This window comes from Rhyacophila brunnea, unplaced genomic scaffold (genome assembly GCF_057557595.1).
Source record: "Rhyacophila brunnea isolate RB1 unplaced genomic scaffold, BYU_Rbru_1.0 scaffold_19, whole genome shotgun sequence".
In the NCBI taxonomy this organism is placed as follows: domain Eukaryota; kingdom Metazoa; phylum Arthropoda; class Insecta; order Trichoptera; family Rhyacophilidae; genus Rhyacophila; species Rhyacophila brunnea.
Genome location: NW_028232848.1, coordinates 33,193,484 through 33,217,615, shown reverse-complemented (window position 1 = coordinate 33,217,615; position 24,132 = coordinate 33,193,484).

Here is a 24,132-nt window from a genome sequence, read left to right as displayed (position 1 = left end):
AAGTACCTATCAATAGTGATAGATAAGCTAATTTTTGCTGTTTTTTTATGTATTCTTTTTAGTTAGAATTGGTGAGTACCAGACAAATGGTTCCCAATAGATTTTTGATCAAAAACACATTTGTAATCAATATGACATAGACGGATGCATATTATATTATAAATATATATTTTTTAAATAAAGCTTATATAATATTTTCCGTTATTTTTTATTATAAAAGCTATTACAAAATAATATCACTTTGGAAGTTCAATATTGGTCTCTTCAGTTCCACGATTCAGCTATTTATATGATTGTCAATTTTCTTAAGTTACAAAACACTAAATAAAATCGGCGCAAGTTTTAAAGATATGCTTAGTGGTTAGAATTTATCCATACTCATCCAAAGGAGTTTTAAAGTATTATTTTGTGTTATTAACAGATGGAAAAATAAAATATTTGTACAGATATACCCGTTTGTTTTATGAATTATTATGTATTTCTTAAAAAAATATTTTAAGCTATTTTGGCTCGAATAAAAGTATTAATTTGATTAAAATACACGTAAAATCTATGCATTTTAATATGGCCGGAACTTGCGGTACTTATAATCTACGAGTCCGAGAATAGAGAGCAAAAAAAAGTTTAACATAATAGCTGATGATAATATACAAATAGGAAAGCTAATCGGCATAAGGTAATGATGGCCAGGCCATACAACGCAAGTAATACAAAGCCATCCTGAATATTAACAATATTGATTGTGCGTTTCGTTTATGTAGGTACCTGCATGACAAATTTTCATGCATACAGACGTAACTATTGAAATTAACATATTCTTTATGGACCTTGTAGTACAGTGTTCGATTCCCAGTGAGGTCACAATATATTTATGTGATTTTTTCAAAGTTTGGGTATTTATGATTCATTCACTATTACTAACTAGTAACTACACTACCGCCATTGGGCATCGTGGCCTGTTCTACTACTTGTAGTGTTAAAAAAATACGTATTAAAGTTTATCCCATATTTCTCCACACTTATTAATACAGTTTTACCCAGAAGGCAGAAGTCCATGATTTTTGTGTTCCATGATATTATACTATTATATATATACACTATTTTTTACTTTACATTGTAGACTCGCTGTCAGAATGACAATTATTATAAGTATACAATGATGTCTGAGTTTTCACCGAACAGATTGGCTGTCGCGAAAATCGGCACGTTCTCATTGCAGTGCATCGGGATGCAATGCTATCGCATTATCGCCAAAGGAAGTAAATTAGCTAGTAGCAGCATAGTGCTTGCACACAAAGCGTCGGGAATCTGGTAGCTACTTGTGTTACCCGATTGGAATGCATCTGTCTGTGTAAGGGTTGGGAATAATTAAATTGCCCATCGGTATTTCGGTATCTACCTAAAATTGTGACTAAATATATTATAAGTTAAGAAATAATTAGTGTTGATTCATTGATTGTTGTTTGACTACGTGGTACCTAATTCAAGAAAACATTTTATATCATACAATAATATAATAATTCTTAGTCGGCATCAGGATTTCTCACTTTTTTTGCTTTTAACGTACTTGTAATTGCTGACAATTTTTAATTAAACTATTTTTTCATTAAATGAATAAAACACAACACTTATGAATGTATCCGATATTATTTACTTACTAAATCTGGCACCACAGACCATTTAAATCAATCTTAATCTGCACAACCATCCTCCAGGAATCTCTATAACGAGCTCTCTCCCTCCAGTCGGTCACACTCAGTCACTCTGCCAATCTGTTATTGAATTCCAAAATATTTATATTCAATAAGGAATACTACCTACATTCTTAAAGTGATTGAATAAAATAATAGTCTAATTAAAAAATAATATAAGTGATTGGTATTTTTTAAAGACATTCGCTCCTAAGTGGAGTATAAATACAGGGCTCCACGTATTGGAGGTTATTGGAATATTATTTTTTAATAAACTATTTTTTATTAAACGAATAAGACACAAGATTTTAGAATGTAACATTCTATATATTGTATAATACATAATTTGCCGGAACCCGTAAGTGCTGGATTCGTGCCACTATGCTTTTCCAATTACACTACGGGGGTCTTAGTTAATTACAATGATTTTAACTAGTAAATTGTTACATGAAATGCTTATCGAATTGCGTTATAATATTGACTATCTGTTTTAGTACATTAAATTAAGGTAGGTATCAATTAATTCCTTCAGGTTCATGTCCCGTCGGATATCGTATTTTTTTCTACATTTATTTTTTATTTTTTCTAGTGTGTATTTGCAAGATATGTTAAAATATGTATATTTGTGTATTATGTACCTATGTCGATTTATAGGTTTTTCGCGAATTTGTATTTGTAAAATAGATAATAAGTAGGTACTTAACGAATTTGCAGTTAATTTGGAACTGCAAATGGAAAGGTATGGCATTTTAAGTCTGCTTAAGGGCAGCAGTTTGCCTAGGAACATAACTGTTTCTATACCTAATAACATTTTATAATGCTAATTACAAAAACCTTTTTTTACAACGAATTACACCTGTAAAGGTTTTTCTTAACTTAAAATAGGTTTGGAAAGCAATGGTTTAAAAAACTTATAGTATTTTTTGATTCATTATAATATTATTTGTTATGACATATCTACTCGCTACAAGAATTAGCCACTAGGTGTATATTTGTAAATTTACAATGCATATACTGTAGACTTGCACCTTACACCCGCTTCCAAAAATTCAGATTTGTGAATTCTAGAAAAGAAAATAGAAGCAGCGCACTGAATAATTGCTATTTGTTTTAAACAGCTGCAAAAATACCTTTATGTTCCCGCAACATTTGTAAAGAAAACACAAGTTAAACAAAATAATGTATCAGGAGCATATAACCTATTCTTATCCAATCCGGTACCCAAAGCAGTCTCAGCGTAACTCTGTGTAGTTAAGGGGGGACATGCTCGTCGAAGGTCAAAATTGAGTTTTTATTGTATTTTCAAACCATGATCCTGGACACTCCTTAAACGTTGTAGATAATCTATTTATATAATTTTGAAGCCTTATTATCCTTTAAAGTTATTTTAAACATTTGATGACTGCATAAAGTATTTTTGTTACATAAAATAGTATTCTTTTAAACCTCTCGCTCTAATGTTTTAGAATATAGTCATATTTCGGTACATAACTGTGCAGTGGTGTTAAGATTTTTTACGTTTATTAATTTTTAAACGCATTTATGAAACCATTAGTATAATTTATTACGAGATAATTTTTGTAAAATATTCACGATAAAAAATTATATTGATAATCTCTGTGATCCCAAATTTGACAAGAATTAGGCATTTTATTATTCAAAAAATCGGCAAGATTAACACATTTGAAGATGATTATAAAGATATTTATTATAAGCTATGTCTTTGACCATTCAAGTGTGATAAACATCTTATGAATAATGATTGCTTTATAATAATTATTGACCTAAGAATAAGGTAGTGTTTTTTTGAAATACGCCATTTCTTTTGTCATTCCCTAGTGGTTAAGCTACAACATACGGCCGTAGCCATAAATTGACAAACTATAATTAAAGTAGGGAGTAAAATTATGTTAACGCGCGTATTTGAACATGTACCTAACCGATTTTTTTTTTATTTTTTTTTAAACGGTACATGTTCAAACATGCGCGTCAATATCATTTTACTCCCTACTTCAATTATAGTTTGTCAATTTATGGCTACGGCCGTATGTTGTAGCTTAACTACTGGGGAATGACAAAAGAAATGGCGTATTTCAAAAAAACACTACCTTATTCTTAGGTCAATAATTATTATAAAGCAATCATTATTCATAAGATGTTTATCACACTTGAATGGTCAAAGACATAGTTTATAATAAATATCTTTAGAATCATCTTCAAATGTGTTAATCTTGCCGATTTTTTGAATAATAAAATGCCTAATTCTTGTCAAATTTGGGATCACAGAGATTATCAATATAATTTTTTATCGTGAATATTTTACAAAAATTATCTCGTAATAAATTATACTAATGGTTTCATAAATGCGTTTAAAAATTAATAAACGTAAAAAATTTTAACACCACTGCACAGTTATGTACCGAAATATGACTATATTCTAAAACATTAGAGCGAGAGGTTTAAAAGAATACTATTTTATGTAACAAAAATACTTTATGCAGTCATCAAATGTTTAAAATAACTATAAAGGATAATAAGGCTTCAAAATTATATAAATAGATTATCTACAACGTTTAAGGAGTGTCCAGGATCATGGTTTGAAAATACAATAAAAACTCAATTTTGACCTTCGACGAGCATGTCCCCCCTTAAAACGGTTTCCTCTCGATTTAGAAAGGTCATGCATGTTTGAATATTCTGCGTGCCTGATACATATTTTACAGTTTAAATGTAGATTCAAGATATTTTCAGTATTTATCAAAGACATGAAACGGAATGGAATAAAATACCATCTTGGTTTCGAACCCAAAGAGGATAGATACCTAATTGGATGAAATTAATTTTTACCCCGTTGCGTATTGAGACCTTAAAGCGTATACTAAATATAAACGATTTAAAACATTGCATATTTACGTCTGTTTTGGCTTGACGCGAAGCTTGAATTGTGATATTAATAAACTATTTCTATTATTTAACGAATGAGACACGATTTGAGAATGTAAAATGTAACATTCTATATATTGAACATACATAATTTGAAAACATCTCATGTATAGGGTAGGTACATAAGATTTTTTTTTCTACAAAAAGATATTTTCTAATGTGTATATGCATGAGATGTTTTCAAATTCGATAGATCATCATCGTTGGACAAATCTAATCACCCGGCGTATGCAAAAGATATTAATATATCTAAAGAGCCTTGACTGGATGATACTCAACTTTAGCGGAAGTTCATTAAATTGAATCGCCTTCCGGGACTAGGCTGGAACCAGCTTCTGGTGGTCTCATAACTAGGTGTTGGCTTCAATTTAGTTAATAGTTAACATTTAGCTTATTTTGTACAAGGTAGCTATAAGATTGGTTATAAACAGTTTACCTGCCGATCTGGTCAGATTCCAAGAAGGCAAATGAACGATGCCTTTTCGTCGTTGATTATACAAAAATCTTGTAAGAATGAATGGCGATGGACTAGTGGGATGCTTTAGATCAGGGGTAGACAACCTGGTCCCTACGGCCCACTAGTGAGCGTTCCAGCTTTCATGGTAGGCGGTAGGGGTTTTAAACCTATGGCAAAATAAAAAAAAATCCTTTCTTACATCCAAATATTTAATTATTTAAATGTAATTTCACCAGACTTTATGCTTCTATGTATGCAAAGTGTAAATAAAAAGATAGATATAACTACAGTAAGTTGTTTTATAAAGATTTATTCTGCCAAAATTAGCGAAAGCCTGACATAAAGTATTTGGTGAGTAATTATTATTATTTGCTTTAACTTGCTGTTACTCTGCTTTATAAATTTTATAAAGTAAAGTTACTTATCTACTTTATAAATCACCATTACTGTGGAACCGGTGGACAGTTTATTATTACACAGTTTATTACTAACATAGATACAAAAGTGGGCGGTAGGTATAAAAAAGTTAATTACACCAGCTGCTTTAGATATAGACATTGTAATTCTCGTTTGAATATTATCAGCTCTTCGTGCTATTATGTATGAGGAATATGTATTATTCTATTATATATAGTATATGTATACATATAAGAAAGTAGGTACTAACAAACCGCCCTTTGCCTCCGGACTAATACGAAGAGAAATCACATGATAGAAGGATGTAATGTTTTTGGTGGGAGGGGGGTTACTTCACATTAACACTGATTAAACAAACGGATTTATTGAAATACGGAAGAAACTACAAAATTATTATAACATATGATTGGATACATATTATGTGTGGGGAAAAGTTTTTAGTTAAGAACGTGTTTTCTTGGTTCCATAGAGAAGTCTAATAACTGAATTCAAAAACAATATTCAAAGTTCAAATGAGGGTGAATGAACTTTATGAATCCGGGAGTAAGCGTCAATCAAATGTGTGGCGAGTTCTTTTTATTATCGATAGCGCATTGGGAGCGTCCAGACAGGTGGCGTCAAAAAATGTATTAATGAAAATTTCACAACTTGAATGAATGAATGAAAAATTACTATTTATTTGTGATTCTTGTAAAGTTGTTATAATATGTACTTATCGTAGTTTACCTTTACATTGAGTTCGATGCGACCTTGTAATATTATTCAGAACGCCGCATGTCCAATTTCTAAATCTGGTGCTTTTCATGCCGTATTATTTTAAGTGAAACAGTTTTCAATTCGTTTCAATATGTTTGAAATAAATTCTGTATTGGGACACGGCATAGGAATGTTTGTACATTCCGTTCTCGGTATCTGCGCGGAAAATTCATGAATATCATGTCTCCCATATTATATGCTTTCCCTTCCAAGAAAGTGTGCATTCTATGATTGGAATTCTTAAAACGATAAAATTTACAGTCTTCCTGAAATCGATTTCGGAAAATAGACAAGTGCAGTTTGTTTTATTAAATATAATATCTGTATCTCAGGATCAGTGCGTCTTAAGTTTGTTTTTGTCTAAAATACATTCGGTACAGATTTTATACCTAATGTATCATATAGGACAGCATTGCCATCTATTCAACGTTTGCATTCTTACAGTGCTGCTTTACGGTAGTAAGCCATGGTTTCTTACGAAGACTCGAAGCAACCGTATATTGAGCTTCGAGAATAGATATTTGCTGCTGATACTTAGTGTGCAGTATAGTATCTTTAGGAGTATCGACGAGATAAGGGAGCGGACCAAGAAGCAACTTATCACACTGATAGTGTAAAAGCGACGTTGGACCTGCCTCGGCCACGTGGCGCGGATGCCTTCAAGAAAGGATTTTCTGGTTATAATATTATAAAGCTGTAAGGGACTAGGGGCATAAAGGAGGAAGCGATTAGTCAGTTAATTTTTTAAGTGAATATGGGAAAATGTATTGATCTTCCGTCAAAATTTTAAAGCACGTTCTTTAGAGGTAGTGGAGAATGGGAAGGAGGGGGATTAGGATGTTAAACAACTGCGACCTGTCATTATTTTATTTACTACTGTATATTCCCTTTGAATAATTTAAAATCTGCCACCTATCAAGTCGACTTGTAAGTTTAGCTGTGATTGGCTAATATTATGAACTGGGCGTACCTATTCATTTTCGCGCAAACACACACAATCATATAATTTAAAATGTTAATGGTCTAGAAGTATTATAGCTCCACCGGCGACTTTTTGCGATGTGTGTTTATCTGGTCAACCCGCTACGCCAGGCACCCAGGCTACAGCCCTGTCAGCGCCCCCTTTGTGGGGGCCAAGCTCAATCTGTATTATATTTCATCTATAACTACTAATGAATTTAATTATTGAATTATAAATGCCTCATATGGTGGATTTATTGTGAATTGTGAGTAACATTATTGCTATACAAAATAATCTTTTATTTTCCGTCTGACTCATTAGTCCAACTGGATTAAAGCGGCATTCGAAAGAGAAAAATAAATGCACATTTCGAAGTTGAGTTGACAACAAGTCAATTTTAGATCTCTCTGCATATGTCGGATGTATGTTGTTTAGTATTGTGTTGGTGGAATCTATTTCGATACAAGAATAATACTGCTTGGAACTTTCTCTCGATCGGTCGGTGACAATTGGTGACAAGATAAGTTATGTGGACATAAACAAAGGCGCAACACGGATGTTTTAAAGTTTGGAATAACTCGAGTTTAAAGCGACGATAAAATTATTGTCATTGATCAGTAGTCGATATCGATCGGTTGAGCTATAAAGTTACTGTTTATTGTTTATGGTCATGTTACTATTTAGCCCGTTTGAAGTTTGTTTGACAACATTTAAACATAAAGGCATAACTAACCATATTTTGAACATTTTCACATTAGGAGAATCACGACAATTCTATAAAAATGAGAAACATATTATTTTTCTTATATTTTTGTCCTTCAAATATTGTTTTTATTATGTACGTTTTTTTGGGTGCCGGACGAAATCCCGAAGGCCGAAAGACAAAAAACCAGTTTTTGTCTCTCTTGAAAAAAATTGCGCAATCTCAACACTTATCTTGAATTGCGCAAATTTTACAAGAGAGACAAAAACCTATTTTTCAAAAAAAAAATATAGTTTTTTGTTTGTTTATTTGTTAAAAGTGTTAAGATTGCGCAATTATTACTGTTTGTATTTTTTTTATTTTTCGGAATTTCCGCCTTCGGGATTCCGGCCATTCGAGATTTCAGCGTTCGGGATTTTGGTATTCGGGATTTAGGCTTTCGGGATTTCGGCCTTCGGGATTTCGACCTAAACCCTCGTTTTTTTCTTCCCTTAACTTTCTTCTCAAACAGACTTACGAGGTTTCAATAGTAAGGTGACGTTATACTGCCCTTCCAAGGGAGAAGGCAGTAACTCGCAAAATTTTAGCCATCCGTTAGGAATTGAAAGCTATATTTAAATTTTATTGTTTTTTTTTTTTTTTTACATATTATAGTGAACGTTAAAAATTATTAATTTAAGACGTTCACAACATGACATTTAGAAACAAAGAAATATATCAGTATTACCTAAGTTATTAATACTGTAGAAAAGTGTAAATATAAAAAAAATATAAATTAGATACAATGAAGTACTAGTACTACACCGAATGAGCTAAGCAGACTTTATAGAACAACGTAGACTGTACTCACCCTTACGTAGGTGGAATATACGAACATCCGAAGCGATTTGGTTGAACAGTTATTGCCCTCCCAATTGGAATCACCAATGGCAGGTTAGTTCTGCTACTTGGGAGAACAAACAACCGATGCTCTCGATTTATAAGATAGTTATCAGGGACAAACAAGTCAATACTACCAATAATGGCAGAATTCTCATTTACACCACGTATAAGTCGACAAAATACGTGGCCAAATATTGCTAGCATTTAAACTACAGTATGTAAGCATACTTAAATTCTGTTTACTTTAAAATCAGTCTTATCACTAAAATACCGTTAAAATCCCTAACGAAAAAATGGATATGTGCTGAAATAATACACATTTATTAGCAAAAAGGCAGTCATTGCACCAATTTTTTGCAGTTACTGCTTGTTACTTTGTTTGTATTTTAACACCTTACTAAAAGAAAATATCACCGTATTTTTATTAATTCACAGTACGAAAATTTGAAAAAAAACACATTTTGTCATTTATCTCGAAAGTATGTGAGAGTCAGTTACTGCCTTCTTCCTTAGAAGGGCAGTATACGATGCGTATAACGCATACAAAATCAATATATTATTTATTTAATAGTTAAATCGTTCTAAAGTGCAGGCGCGTAAACAAAAAAGTAATTTGGGTGGTCCACGTTGAAAAAAATAGTAATATTTTTTTAGATTTAAGAGACGGCGGGAGAGGGTGGGGTAAAAAAACCAGACTTTTCAATTGCCGACCCTCGCACTTTTCAAGGTGTATTCCCCATACCCAGACACTCTCACTCATTGAGTCTGGCAATAAACACATGGCCTGTAGGTATAACTGAGTGTGTTCATCTACGAGTTATTGTGAGTTGTTGAATTATTCACAAATTGTTGGAGAATGCGCCTAGCTTATCGGTCATGATTATTAGAATCGTCAGTGTCTGTTTGTGTCATCCGCGATATCTTATCTTTCAAATATACCTTATCAAAATATTAAAGCAAACATTGGATGTTTCAGATAATTGCACCAATTTACCACGGGTCCTCCAGTGGCCATAAGCCTTGCGTGTCGTTGAATGCCGATACTTCGTAAATTGTACATAAAATATTTCACCGTGTTACAGTTCGCCGTGAGCTTTCTTATCGGAAAGAGATGACTGTATTCTATACGGTATCCGATTAGAGATTATTTAGATTAGATTCAATATGAGCATTAATTTAATTTTTATAGCTCATTTTGGCATAATTCATGAATTCAAGAATGAAAAGCTGACCTAACCTAACAAATAACCCAGTATATCGGCTATTTTCAAAATTTATTTGCCGCTGGCTTCATGTAAAGTGTAAACGACAAGAACCGTGTTTTATTTAGACACCAATTTATGTCAGTATTATACGACCCAAAGAAGTTGGACGGTCTTTAACGCATTCGCTGCTGAATAGATAATGAGATTTTAATTGCCCCCTTTAAAATGCACGTTAATTACATCGATCGGCCACCTGGTAATTACGCGCCGTGTGCGTCTTCCGCGTCCAAAGTATTAATATACGGCCATATATTTCCGATACCTACAACATTTCACTGTGAAGTGTGATACAGCGAACTGCATACGTACAAGTTTCCGGACATGGACTTAACTTGCCTAAATTTATTGTAAATTAGAGCTTGGATTAGGTAGCGTTAATTGAATTTAAAAAAACTAACAAATACTATCTACACATCGTAAGTCTTAGACCAATGAAAACAAATATGAATGACTGACAAAGTTTAGTGCGCACTATTAATTTATGTCGAATCTGTTACCTCAATGCTTACTTGTAAATAAATATATAGCGGTTTGGTATGGGTCAATATCCTAGTTTGAACATATAAATTAAACGGTTTATTTAATTAACTGGGAGGACGATAGCTTCTTTCAAAATGATGAAAAGAAATGTTAATTAACTGTGTCAAATGATACTGGCGAAGTTCCAGACATCAACTTAAATAAATACTACAATAGAGCAGCATTTTGAAAGATTTTTTGAGCAAGATTCTTATAACGCGCTAGTATTTATTATACTTTTATTTATTCGAAACAGTTAACACGGAAATTTGTATTTAGACTTTGTTATTAGAAAAAGAAAGTGGTTAGTGACATTACAATGTTTTGGCAGTAGCAAAGAATTCCATTTTTACTTAATCTTATCTCTATATTATAACGCCTACGATGGCCGATAATGTCGTGGGTTCCAGGTTCGATTTCTGGGTCTGGCATAAGTATATATATTGTTTTCCAATATGTGTTTCGAGTCAGAGTATGAACCTTCACCTAATAGGTTGAGCAAGCAACTAACATCCATTTGCTTCACGTAGCATCGATAATCTGCGAGTTCGTGTTGCTAAATTTGCTATTTTTTGTATTAAACACAAAGTCAGTGGTATATATTTTTAGTTAATTAAGTAGGAAAGGTGGTTCTGCGTGTTCTATTAAAATATGGTAGCCATACTGATAAGCAAGAAGATGGTATTACGTTTCATAGGTAAGTAAATACATGTTCGTGACAATTTATTTGTATATTATTATTTATTTTAATATCAGTGACCTAGTGTTTCTTTAAAATAACTTAAATTATGGATATCTTTACCTAATGGTTGCATTTTGGCCGCTTAAAAATACTATATAACGTAAAAAAATAGAAAATTATATTTTAATTCTAAGCGTCTAGTGCGAGCACTCGAACATTTGTAGGCGAATGCGTTCGCTCGCCTACAAACCAAACGCACGGCACGTAGCTTCATTTAGCAATGCAACGGGTGGCGTCTAGATGTATCTATAGTCTATGAGCGCGATGCTCAATTCGTACTTACCATAAAATAACAGTAAAAATTGTAAGTAGCCGAAATCCATCTATTAACTATAGATTATAGAGATAAGGAATCCTTAACCATAGACTACTTTTGTTATGAACTCGCCCCCTTGCCCCTCTCCCGTATTGCCATTTACCACTGACAGCTGCTGTCAAAATAAATTGACGTGTCTTTAAAACGGCCAATACACTCAAATTCATTTAACAATTGATCTCAATATGGGTATTGAACAACTATTAAATATCCGTGACATTTGATACGACATATTTTCCTTTACTTTCTTGATTCTGTACATGTCTTAATTTAGTAAAACCGATTATCGAATTGAAATGTCAGTGTCAATGAATTATGAATTAACTTTTCTTATTCAGATTTAGATATTTATGTAATATTAAACCAATAGATAGGTAGTTGAAATATATAATTACTTAGTTACCTACACACCAACATGGTAATATTAGTTTTAATCACTCTATATAATTATTCACATCATGGCATATATTTGTAATAATTGTAAATGACAAAATCTGACATTTCAACGGCAAGTGTTACCGTATCGGGAAAAACATGGTCAAAAAATAACTTATATTATTCACTAATTGCGGAGACATTTAATCATTTTTATTAAATATTAATTGTGTATTCATAGTTATTGAATTTATTTTGTATATTTTTCATATTTTTGTCATCGTTCAACAATTACAAAATAATTTACCTAAATTATGAAAAAGAGAATTTTTATATAATTATGGTAATATTTTCAATAGAAAAACAGAACGAAGCTATTGCAGATTTGGTGGACCATAGACAACTCGATCATAACTATGAAAGGCTTTCTGGATAGTGTTTTGTTGTAATTATGACAGACGATTGTGCATAGGGCTCTAAGTCCATTTCTCGTAAAAACAACGATGCAAGAAGACTGGCAAGCGACAGGGATTCTTGGAGGCACCGCGTGGTGTCGATATGCTTTAACTAAGGGGCGGATATGGCGGAAGAAGAAGAACACACATAATAATAGAATGCATCTTTTATATCACTCCACCGAAAAAATTACAGCCTTGTCACAGAATAACTCTTACTATCAAAGCCTTTGGGACACTAAAATAAAATTATAAACAATATGGTTGCGCCAATTATGGTCACTTTCATCCCTATATTTCCCTACTACCCCAAATACCCAGTTATTGTCACAAACCAGGCGACCAGAAGTTACGGCTCATGAGTCGACCGTGATTAAATAACATTCAGTTACCTCAAAGCAACTGACGCGTGTAGGCTTGTTACAGCAAGCATACAGACTGATTCAAAAAGTTAAGTGCATACTACGAGTTTGTCCAGTGCAACCGTCGTGGAAGCCACAATTCTATCCGAGTCTCCGTGCAAACAAACCACCTGTCCATGTTACCGGCACATGGTGTCTCCTCATTTATCATGTTATCATTCATCAACTGTGTACGGTGCGAGTACCTACTAGGACGTAAGATTATGCCCCAGGGACCAGCTTCAGCCAGACCGAAGAACATCATAAAAGGTCAATGCTATTGCTTCGCATCCTACGTGTAACCGTCTCCCCAGCATTTACACCCACATCCACCATCACAATCATTCTTCCACCAATCAATTACAGTCCACTATGAAAAGCGTAACCACAATATAATTCCATAAGTAACGCATATATAATTAACGCATATATAAAGTAACGCCATAATGTTCTTTACACCGCTTTCGTTTAGCAACCTCGATATACTTACCTACTTGAAACTTTAAGCTGTCGAGCTTTTTTCAACACATATGTAGCTACTACGGTACGCATATTGGAATTTGTATTAAGATGAGCTCACTGTAAACAAAACGGTTTGGATTTTTCCCATTCTTAGTTTTAAAAGATACCTACATTGTTCGACTAGATGGGCTACGTTATATAGCATTTAGGACATAGTATATTGTTAGAGATTATTTTGGTAGAAACTAGTAGGTAATTTATGACATTGATTTAGAACTGTGGTGATTATTGTAATAAATGTGTTACCATTATTAAATTTAATATTCATTATAATTTATTAATTTATAATAAACACGACGTCAATTTAGTGGATTATTTTTTAAATCTACTAATTGAGAAGTCGTCTTATTGATGAGATTCTGGAATCGTGCCTAAAATTAAAAACAACACTATACAAACCTGACTTATCCAAACTTTCCAAGGAGATGTAAGGCCATTGTTCACGTTGAGTGTTTGTCAGTCATTTTCATGATTTAATTTTATGGATACCTTACTTACAATTTAATTTTTATCAATAAATAATATCATTCTTAAGTATGATATCAAGTTTTATTCAGTGTACCTATAGTTTAATAAAGACTTAAAACTTTAACGAACGTTTATTAACAGTGTAGGTACCTACATAATATATTATACTCGTTTAAAAAAATTGGTTAAAAAAAAATCTCAATATTATACATACTGTTGATATTTGGCTCTGTTGACTAATGAGTTTGCCGACCACTGGGTTAACAGATGATTGAGCAAAAATGGCACAATAAAAAGAAAAAACTACATATATTGGACTCTAAATTATTATGTATAAAAAAATCTTTGAAAAAAATACGACACCGAACGGGATGCGAATCCGCAACCATTGAATTCGCGCCAATGTTATTTACTAATTGAGCCACCTGCATACTACGTTAGTACGGAGAAATTATCTAAGATTCATACATATGGAGCGCTTGGTAAAATTTCATTACTTTTGGCATTCTACTTTTGTGGTTTGAATCAAGGTACCGATTGATAATAATTACTTACCTTAATTACTAGCCGACGTCAGGATATCTCCAAATTTTAGTTTTAATGTTGGTACCTACTTGCACTTGCTAATCATGGATTAATTTATTTTCTTTTATTCAACTGATAATTCGCAAGATTTCGGAATATATAATTATTATTGAACATCTCCGACATTAGAAATTTAATTTAAATATTAGGAAAACAAAACCTATATTAATTATAATCTTCATAGTTCGGCCAGCGTACCTAGTGCAACATAACAACGTCGCTATCAGATAATATGAGATATAGTATTCCCACTGTGTGTTGTAAGCGCGAATTAGAACAACGAACAGAGAATAACAATATTGACCGCTAGAGTTGGCAAGGTATCTGACTTCCTGCGGCTTGGCTACATCAAATGGTCCGATTTATATTTAGATGCAATAGAAGTTAAGCATTCTATTAGCAGGATCACGATTATGATAACATAGGTAACAGATAAAGGTAATTAGTGACGTCCCTAGGGAAAGTGCATCCCTAATGCAGATTTAGAATGATGTGTCCTTTCATTTTAGTCTCAACTTGTAATATGCAAGATCGTTATGTGCATGCCTACCTATTTTACTATCGTAAACTAACAATTGCATCCAAATTCTTGAAAAAAATTATATATTAGGAAGAGAAAGGACTGATTCTTCTTCGATCACTTTGGAACGGTGTTAGCGTCGTTTGAAAGTAACGATTTCAACACCTAAATGAGTCGCTTACACTTCTAGAAGATTATCTGTTGAGGATTGGAGCATTTCTACGAAACCTACACTCAAACAACGGTTTTAGGTTCCCCATCTCCATTCGTCATGATGTATGCAGAGCCGCCTTCAAGAAAAGATTTTACGTTGTCACTTGGCTATCCCGATACGGAGACGCACAGGATTGATATAACAAACAGGCACCGTGGTGCTTAAAGAAAGAATTTAGAGAGAAAAGAAAAGGGTTGGACTGGGCCAGCTAGTCTCGGTAACATTAAATGTCCTCTGCATCTGCATACTGCAGTGGCGAAGGGTGACTTTTGGAAAGAGGTAAGCTGTGGAGATCAGAGAAAAAGAGCACACTTGTCAGGTAACTTACGGGAAATAAGAAGATAATACTTACGATATTACTACTGATGGATAGGTGTACACTAATGACAACGACACACTGGTCATAGATTTCACCACTGAATTTGTTAAATTATTTCAATCACTTATGGCATTAGAATTCCACTTTTCTTTAGCAAACAATACGCATGGCCAAGAAAAAAGTTTGTTTAATAACTGCCAGTTAAGAACGAATATTTATTATATAAATTGTTGTGAAAATGTTTAATATAAGTTTTTTGCTGTATTCAAATCTAAATGAAACCCTTGGAAAGTCAAGCTTTGATAATTTTTAATTTTTGAAGAAACGTCAAACTCGGGAATGATTTTTTTTAAATGCAATCTACGAAAACACTAGACAATTTAATAAATACTTATATATTTAAAGCCCTGACGAATGATTTCGGTGCAATATGAGATAATTTATCCACATTCAAAACACAGTAATACACTGAATTTTGTATTATAAAATAAAACTTTATCACCCTCTTTGAAATGTCAATATGACATGAACTGTGAATAGTATGTTATGTTTGTCTATGACTAAATTAACCTAAATAATAATCACGAAATACAATATTTATTTTTAATAACAATTTATAAATTATATGCGATCGAACACAATAGTTTTTTTTATAATCATCCTTATTATTTATTATTTGCTTAAAAAAATAGTCATCGACAATAAACAAATCAACATAAAGTGTAAGCTTGTCCTGTAGCGCTTACTAGTCTGGAACAAATATACAGACATGTATGAGGTTGGCAACGGAATCGCGGTAGAGAATTCAGCGAGGATTACGTTCGACATAATCCTAAAAATAGCACTCACGTCTGTGACCTTTCGTCATTTATTTTTAATTCGAAACTTGACTAAATTAAACGCTCTACTACTAAATACCGACGATAGATGACAATAAATATTTTTATTATATTACCTAGTCCTAGACAATATAGATATTTATTTATTTAAATTAAATACTTGAAAATAGAAGGTAAGCTTTAAATAATCGCTTAGTATGGAGCCTTCGCCACTGGCATACTGAATATCAAGCTGAGGTACTGACAAGTTCGGAGGTTGATGGATGATTTTTTAAAAACTAATAGGTATGCCGGTACTTTCTAATGAAGCGCTCGCATTGGAATGCCACCACTACTTTCCAAAGTTGTAATGATATGTTGTATGTATTCCTTAATTTTTCGCTCTTTATAATGCAGTTCAGCAACAACGTCACCATTGATGATATATTATTTATAGTATAGAAGATACATTCCAATTCTAAATCTCCAGGTAGAATTATTAAACATCTTCAATAATAGTATACAGCAATCGTAAAACTTCATACATCGTTTTGAATGATTTTTATTAGAAAACAGTCTTAGGCAAGGTGATACAACCTCACGCAAACTATTCACAATCATTCCAGAAAATATATTCGGGCGATTTGAATAGGAGAATTGGGAAATCCCTATTAATCGCAATCATCTTTGCTAACTTAACTTTAACACCTGTGCTTTGTGTATGATGTTGTTGTCATAGGAAATTACCTATACGATATGATGCAGGAGTTAACAAATTAAAACTGCTTTGCTGACTAAAACTTGATTCTCGTCAATTGAATTCAAATAAAGCGGGTTAAAAACCATGTAAATCTCAGACAATAATTTCAGTTAAAGGTGTGTATGACGAGAATGTTTGTATAACCTATAAGGGGATTTGTTTGGTCAACTACCGCCGTTATTATTTTATATTCAGACGGTTGTTTTTGTATGTGAGATATGATATTGTAGATGCGTTGGCAATTATATCGTCTTGTCCTTCATTCATATGGCACAAATATACTAGTGGTATTACACAGCAAGATAGCATGGAGTTATATTAAACTATGTTTTACGTGTAAGTAAAGGTTTTTGGAAAAGGCTGAGTGCCCTTGTAACCTCTATAATATATTGAAAGTTCTAAACATGACGCGTCAGTTGTAGAGTTGGGTAAAACCTCTACAAACCAAACTGGCATGAAGTATAAACAAGAAATTCTAATAGTGGATTCATTCCGGGTGATGATCATTCTAATGAAAGAACTTGGAACAGGAAGTTGAATAAACAAATTACAATGCCATACAAAATTTGTGGAGCTGTCTATTATACTATATAGATAAACAAAAATACTTCCTTAAACGTGTTGCAGAACGAAAGTGATGATTCTAAAGACGTTCTCATACATTTTCGCAATTCTTACAATGCCTTCCCAGTGAGGGTTCACAATATGAAATCTCGTATCATTGTGAATTATACAAAAGAAATGGTAGGTAAGTATGTTTGTTCGCCTCACTTGAAATGAAGTATTAAACAGTCATTTTGCGGATAAATGCTTCCGTTTTTGCGGAGTCAACATTTCGTAGTACAGTGTGCAAGAATGATATTGGTGTCCCCGATTCTACCGGCTCGCGAACCGATTGATGGAATCCGCATAATTAGTGTCAATAATTATAAATGATTGCATTCTGGCGATGATAATTTAAGTGGACTGTAATTTCAGGCCAATATCTTTGATGGGCACCCCTACCTATCGCTAAGATTAAAGACAGTGTGATACTCTAAAATAGCGTTTTTCAAATAGTGTTCGAGGTAAAATTAATGGTATTTATTTTATGTTTAGCGATTTTTTGTATGGTTATATTATAATGTATTAATATAATTATGGTTAGTTGTCGGGTTAGGAATAATTATTTGTCGAGAAGTAGTGACACAATAATAATAAATTGTATCCTACAATCACATGTTTTAAAATATTAATACTAGCGTAGTAAAATAGCACCACAGGCGACTTTTTTGACTCGAAAATGGGAGCTGAACTGCGATGGCCTTGTCGGAAATCCAAGGTTATTTTTTATTAATCGAAATCCAGAAAATAGCCAATGGAACATCGTGCGAAGTTCAGTTTTAGCGTCCCATCGTTTATCAATTCAACAAATTCCTCTCGAATTTATAGGAAAAGGGCTTCTATAGAGTTTTCGGCATTGGTTGCACAAAGGTTTCGTATCGAGTCGCATTGATTGTATGAAAGTACTGATGAAATTTCTTTTGCAGCAAAGTTATTTTTTTTGAGACGGATCCAAAATTAATTGCTTGTTTTCAATGGTGGTCTGGTAGTTCCTTTGGAATATTTGTAGAGAGCCTTGTCTTAAGTCCTGTCAGAGCTCGAGTTTATTCTTGAATTCTTCTAATTTATCAGAGCACGTCAATATATTTTTATTCTGACCTTGCATTGTTTTATTAAGTTAATGCAGGTGCTCGAATATATTACCAGCCATGTACGCAAATTTGGCTATTTCACCACGGCACACCTATCATCGTCTCGCGGCACACTGGTTGCGGAGCACTGACATAGATGGATATGATTTGGGATTATTTGGAGAGAGTATTACAGCGAATTGGCTATTCTCTATTGGTATGGGGTACAACTTTTATACTCATAGTTTCAGAAATAATATGTAATAGCGTATTGAATTTAAAAAAAATCAATTTTCTTGAAAAGTAAAATAGGTACTTATTGGGAAAATGGCAGTTATTTATTAAATACTCTATCCAATGACAAGAAATGATATCATTGATAAAATTATTACGTGACTTATAATTGTTACTTCCTTAGTATGTGCTACATCCCAACGGTAAGCCCGGTTGTACATACAAACTCACCTCGACTACAACACGTCAAATTTGTCAATGTGATTTTAGTGTCATTCATAAAACACGTAAGTAAGTGTACTCCTGCACATATTTTCGTAGACAAAGAATCAGCTTTTTCATTCGTGTCGGTTAGCCACGTACACTAGTGTTCCGCCTATGCGTATGGAAGTTGCAACATTGCCGGTCGATTTCATTTACGACCATATTGCAGTTGAGACTATTTTGTATGTGCAACCGGGCTAAGTTTCAAATTACGTCAAATCCCAATATGAAGGTTATCCATTAACTTTAGATGCCATGTTTAATATTTTAAAATGTTTTTATAATATATTTTACTTGTAATTATGAAAATGTGAGTTGACATCTTTTGAAACTATATGACTCAATTATTGTTGGGGATATATTTTATGTTTCCTCTATTATAGCATTATATATTATTTTTAGACACACGTCACTCTAATTTGAGCGAACCATTTGATACGCGGCCATCACTGTGCGTAGGGAAGGGCAAAAAGCAGCCCAAGGGGTCTTTTTTGTAGCGGAAAGGATTGGTCCCAAATCACTGCGCCCTTTGGACGTTTATTCGGCCGGCTCGCTATAAACAACGCTTAAGAGAGGTTGGAGGATGCCTCTTCAGAAGACAGCCGACTAATATGTGGGGAGAGGCCAAATTAAAGATTTACTTCCACTGAAGGTTGCCCGGTCACAATTAACACGTACATTGTACCAGGATTTATTTCAAACCTTATTTTCCACTGCAAAAAATAATTGTGGAATCATTATTAAGGGTATGATTGGGTTGCCCATTGGATAGCGCATTTATACGTACAAACGACACGATGCGACAGCAGTGACGAAAGGTGGAGGTAGGCTATGGAGATTCGACATAAATAGAGCACGGTACACTTAAATATTCAGTCATACTAATTTGTTTTAATTGAACTTATAATAGAAATTGTAGAGGAAATTAATTAGTTTAAAACATTCAATTAAACCCTGCTTAGACCACACCATAACATAATAGAAGTAGGCTATGGAGATCTAACAAGAATAATACACACTTTTTCATTCGTACGTTTTATTTGTTTTTATTGAAATAAGGATACAAATTGTACCTAGATAAATTTTAACAAATTGATTAAACCCTGTTTAAACAAAATAATAAATTTAATACTCTTTCATCTATAAAATATCTAAAATATTCTATGATTAAATGGCAAAGTTTATATATTTTATATAACTATAGCAGAGTATTTTTTATTTAACATATATAATTTGAAAACATCTCATGCATACAACCACTAGAAAAAACTTTTTAGAAAAATTGGAAAAACATACTGGCGCAAATCCTGTGTTTACAGGTCAAACCGGTTTCAAGTCCCATCGGGTGTCGTATTTTATTTCTAAAAAGATTTTTTTTAGTACGTATATGCATGAGATATTTTCAAATTATGTACCTATGTTCAATATATATAATAATACCTTCTCAAATCTTATATAATATTCGTTGAACAAAAGAAATAGTTTATTAAATTTATTTTTTGTTGAATATCTATTATGGTTTGTTTTTATGCAGGGTTTAATTAACTATTGAAAACTAAGCAACACCATCTGTAATTTTTATCATTAGTTCAATGAAAACAAATAAGTATGTGTGACAAAGTTTAGTGTACACTATTTATGTCGGATCTCCACAGCCTACCTTCGCCACTCCGCGACAGTCATACATCACATGTGGAGTGGTAAACTTCACAATCTATAATGATAACACAATTAGCATGTTCTATTTGATAGTATATGCTAAACAGACGTGTAAATAACAAATTGAAGTTCATACGAATAACAAATAACATACAAATAACAAATAAGCTTTTACGAAGAAAAATAACGGAATATTGTCTGAAAATTTGGTAGTTGCTTCGTCCGTATGCAGGGGCGGTTCTACCTTAAGGGTTCGTAGGGACCATCCCCACATAGTTATGTCAAAAAGTCAAGTTCGATATTTTTATCACTGTACAATATACATACTTATTTACATGATTAAATTAACTATTTAATTTATTTTATCATATTGGGGAGAAAATCAAATGACCCCATGGTGAGTAAAAAAGCTCGCTGTACGTCGTTGTTCAAAACTGATAATGGTAAATCTATAATAATTATTAATAGGTATCAATTAATTTAATATTTTTAAGCACGCTTTTTAGATGTGATTAAGTGACGACTTAGATAATCGTATTATTTATTCTAAAAAAAAACTAATAATAAATAAATAAGTATCATTTGTATAATATGAGAAAGTTGGTAGGTATGTATGTATATTTAATAATTAATGGCTAAACCCCATCACCTAGAAAGTTGTCGAGTCGCCACTGTCCGGATGTATTATCAACATCTTGATAATGCATCAGTAAGGCTTTTAAACCGATGTTTTATTCTCTTCTTCTTTTCTCTCTTTCGATTTTCGACCTGATCCAAAATTACGAGCTTGTCTAGGTTGTCCTTTTCCCTGCCGGTTATATGACCAAAAAACTGAAGAGTCTGGTGGAGGAAAATCGAGGAAAGTCTGTCTCAAATCTGCAGTCGTTGTTACGTTTTTCCATCCACGAGATTCTCAGCATCCGCGTCTAGCACCATACATCAAAATCGTTTAGCCTCCAACTGTCACACATATCAATATATACAAATCGGGACAAGAGATCTCACTGGATGGAGTTCAGTTGTTTTGGTAACATTTTTACTCTTCTAAATTTGTTATAGTTTTTTTTCCATTGCTATTATCCTTTTGATACCATTATGAATTATTAAAATCGAAATACTTTTGGTTAAGTTTACTCAGTATATTTTATCAATTAAAATTTTTGCTCCATTTACACTGCCTGGTCAAACAGTGCTCAAAACACCAATCCACAGAACAGACAATAAATAGAATACCGATAGGCTATATTCAATACGCCGCATCTTGATGCATGGTTTTGAATGTGTGAGTATCCTACGAAAATGAAGCACGCATTATGCACGTGCATAGTGTGTGTAATACACCAACATTAAATGAGCGTAAATGCATAAACCGAGAGCAGTTTTTAGTATTCGACGTAAAACGTATTCTTAACACGTGTGTAAGTTTAAACCGGATTCTTCCTTACTCGAGTCGGTTACCTGCCTCGCCTTACCCGTTATGTATTTCAGTTCCCATTATTTCTGAGTTCCCTGCACCAATCGTACGATACGATCACCCTTGGTCTACCTTGAAGGTACCTGTAATAATTATTGCCAGTCATAATTTACCAAAGGTAGCAAAACAAAATATGTTGAAGATGTCGCCACGCCGTTCCCGATTTTCGGCGTCTGTGAGAGATATTAAGCTAGATTATTCTGTGCTTAAGCTTAGTATGTGTAACAATATAAATTATGATTTTTTTTTGTGATTTTACCGAGACTTTGACTGCGACTCGCTGTCATATCGCCTCTTCTCTTCTAGAAGGGGATCCGTCGATCAGGTCCTCACTTATATTCTGTTAAATAACTTTACAATTTTGCCTAGCTCGAAGTCTTACCCACCGCCAGGACACCCTTCAATTCGTCGGCATTCTCTTAGATATCCGCAATTCGCAGCTGTACTCTGTGAAGTTCATATTTAGGGCATTGCAGTGCTATATGTACAATGTCCTATAAAACATGACATTCATCGTAGAGCTGCGATTCGCTTCTTCCCATGAGGGCATCAAATCTTTTGCCGATGGTGTGCCCTGTTCTTAGCGTCAGTATTAACTTAAGCTCATTCCTCGTCAAAGAAGACTCTACAAACCAGGGCACCTCTTGTGGTGATGGTAGAATAGACTTACTCCATTTCCCCTTTTCTAATGATGCCCTATGGTGAAAATATATCCACATTCTATGGCACATTTTCTTTATAGCCTCATTCCAGTCTATAAATTATGATATTTGGAGAAATATTAGAGTGCTTGTATAAATACATATGATTGACGGGATTCTGATGTATATGAAAATTCCGGATTGTGATTAACCACTCAACTCTTGAAAAGAAACCATAACTCCTGGCTCTCTGTCACACACTCCAAACTTATCTTTAGTTGTGATGTTACAGTATGTTTGTAATGCAGAATGGTGGGAAAATATGCAAAACGAGACAATTAAGTCGACATTGTGCATCTCTAAAGACTGTCTATTAGTCACCAAGTAAGTTTTTTTTAATCTTTATTTAATCTATTAAATGTTGTATTAGTCATGCATCCATAGACGCCTGACTCATGTGATGCAAAATAAAATAAATTCCTACATTTAAACAGCACAATCTTTTTATATTGAAAGTAAAAGATACAATGTAAATATCGTGCAAAACACGTTTTGAATGAAACAAGGAATCGAATATTTTATCACAGTTATGTATACGCACATTACCTTAACTAACAGGCAATAATTAGATTCGTAGTAATTACGTACATACCTGAAGGTAGAAGGATGAGAATTGGAACTATGTTGTTGTATTGAGACTAACTGTTATCGTATGGGTCTCAGTAACTGTCACCTTTTACTGACAATTTGTTCTGAATATTTAATACAGCCTCCTACTACCTATTTACTTATATTTTGTAAGGAGACGTTAGCTTCTAGCTACACTCTGACAGAGTGTTTCATGGAAAAGTACTCTGATTCGCGCCACGTATGGCAGCTCATCAAACAACTTAATTTGAATCTAGTCACTAGTTCATTAGTATACGCATAAGATTTGACCAACTTGTCGTCACTGAACAATTTAGAAAGAGTGAACAATTTCCAGTGGCGAAGTAAGCGATTATTTAAAGCCTACCATCTTAAGAAAACTTTTTTAAATGAAATATTAACATATTTAAATAATAATTTGATTATTTCATATTCTACAAAAATAATTTA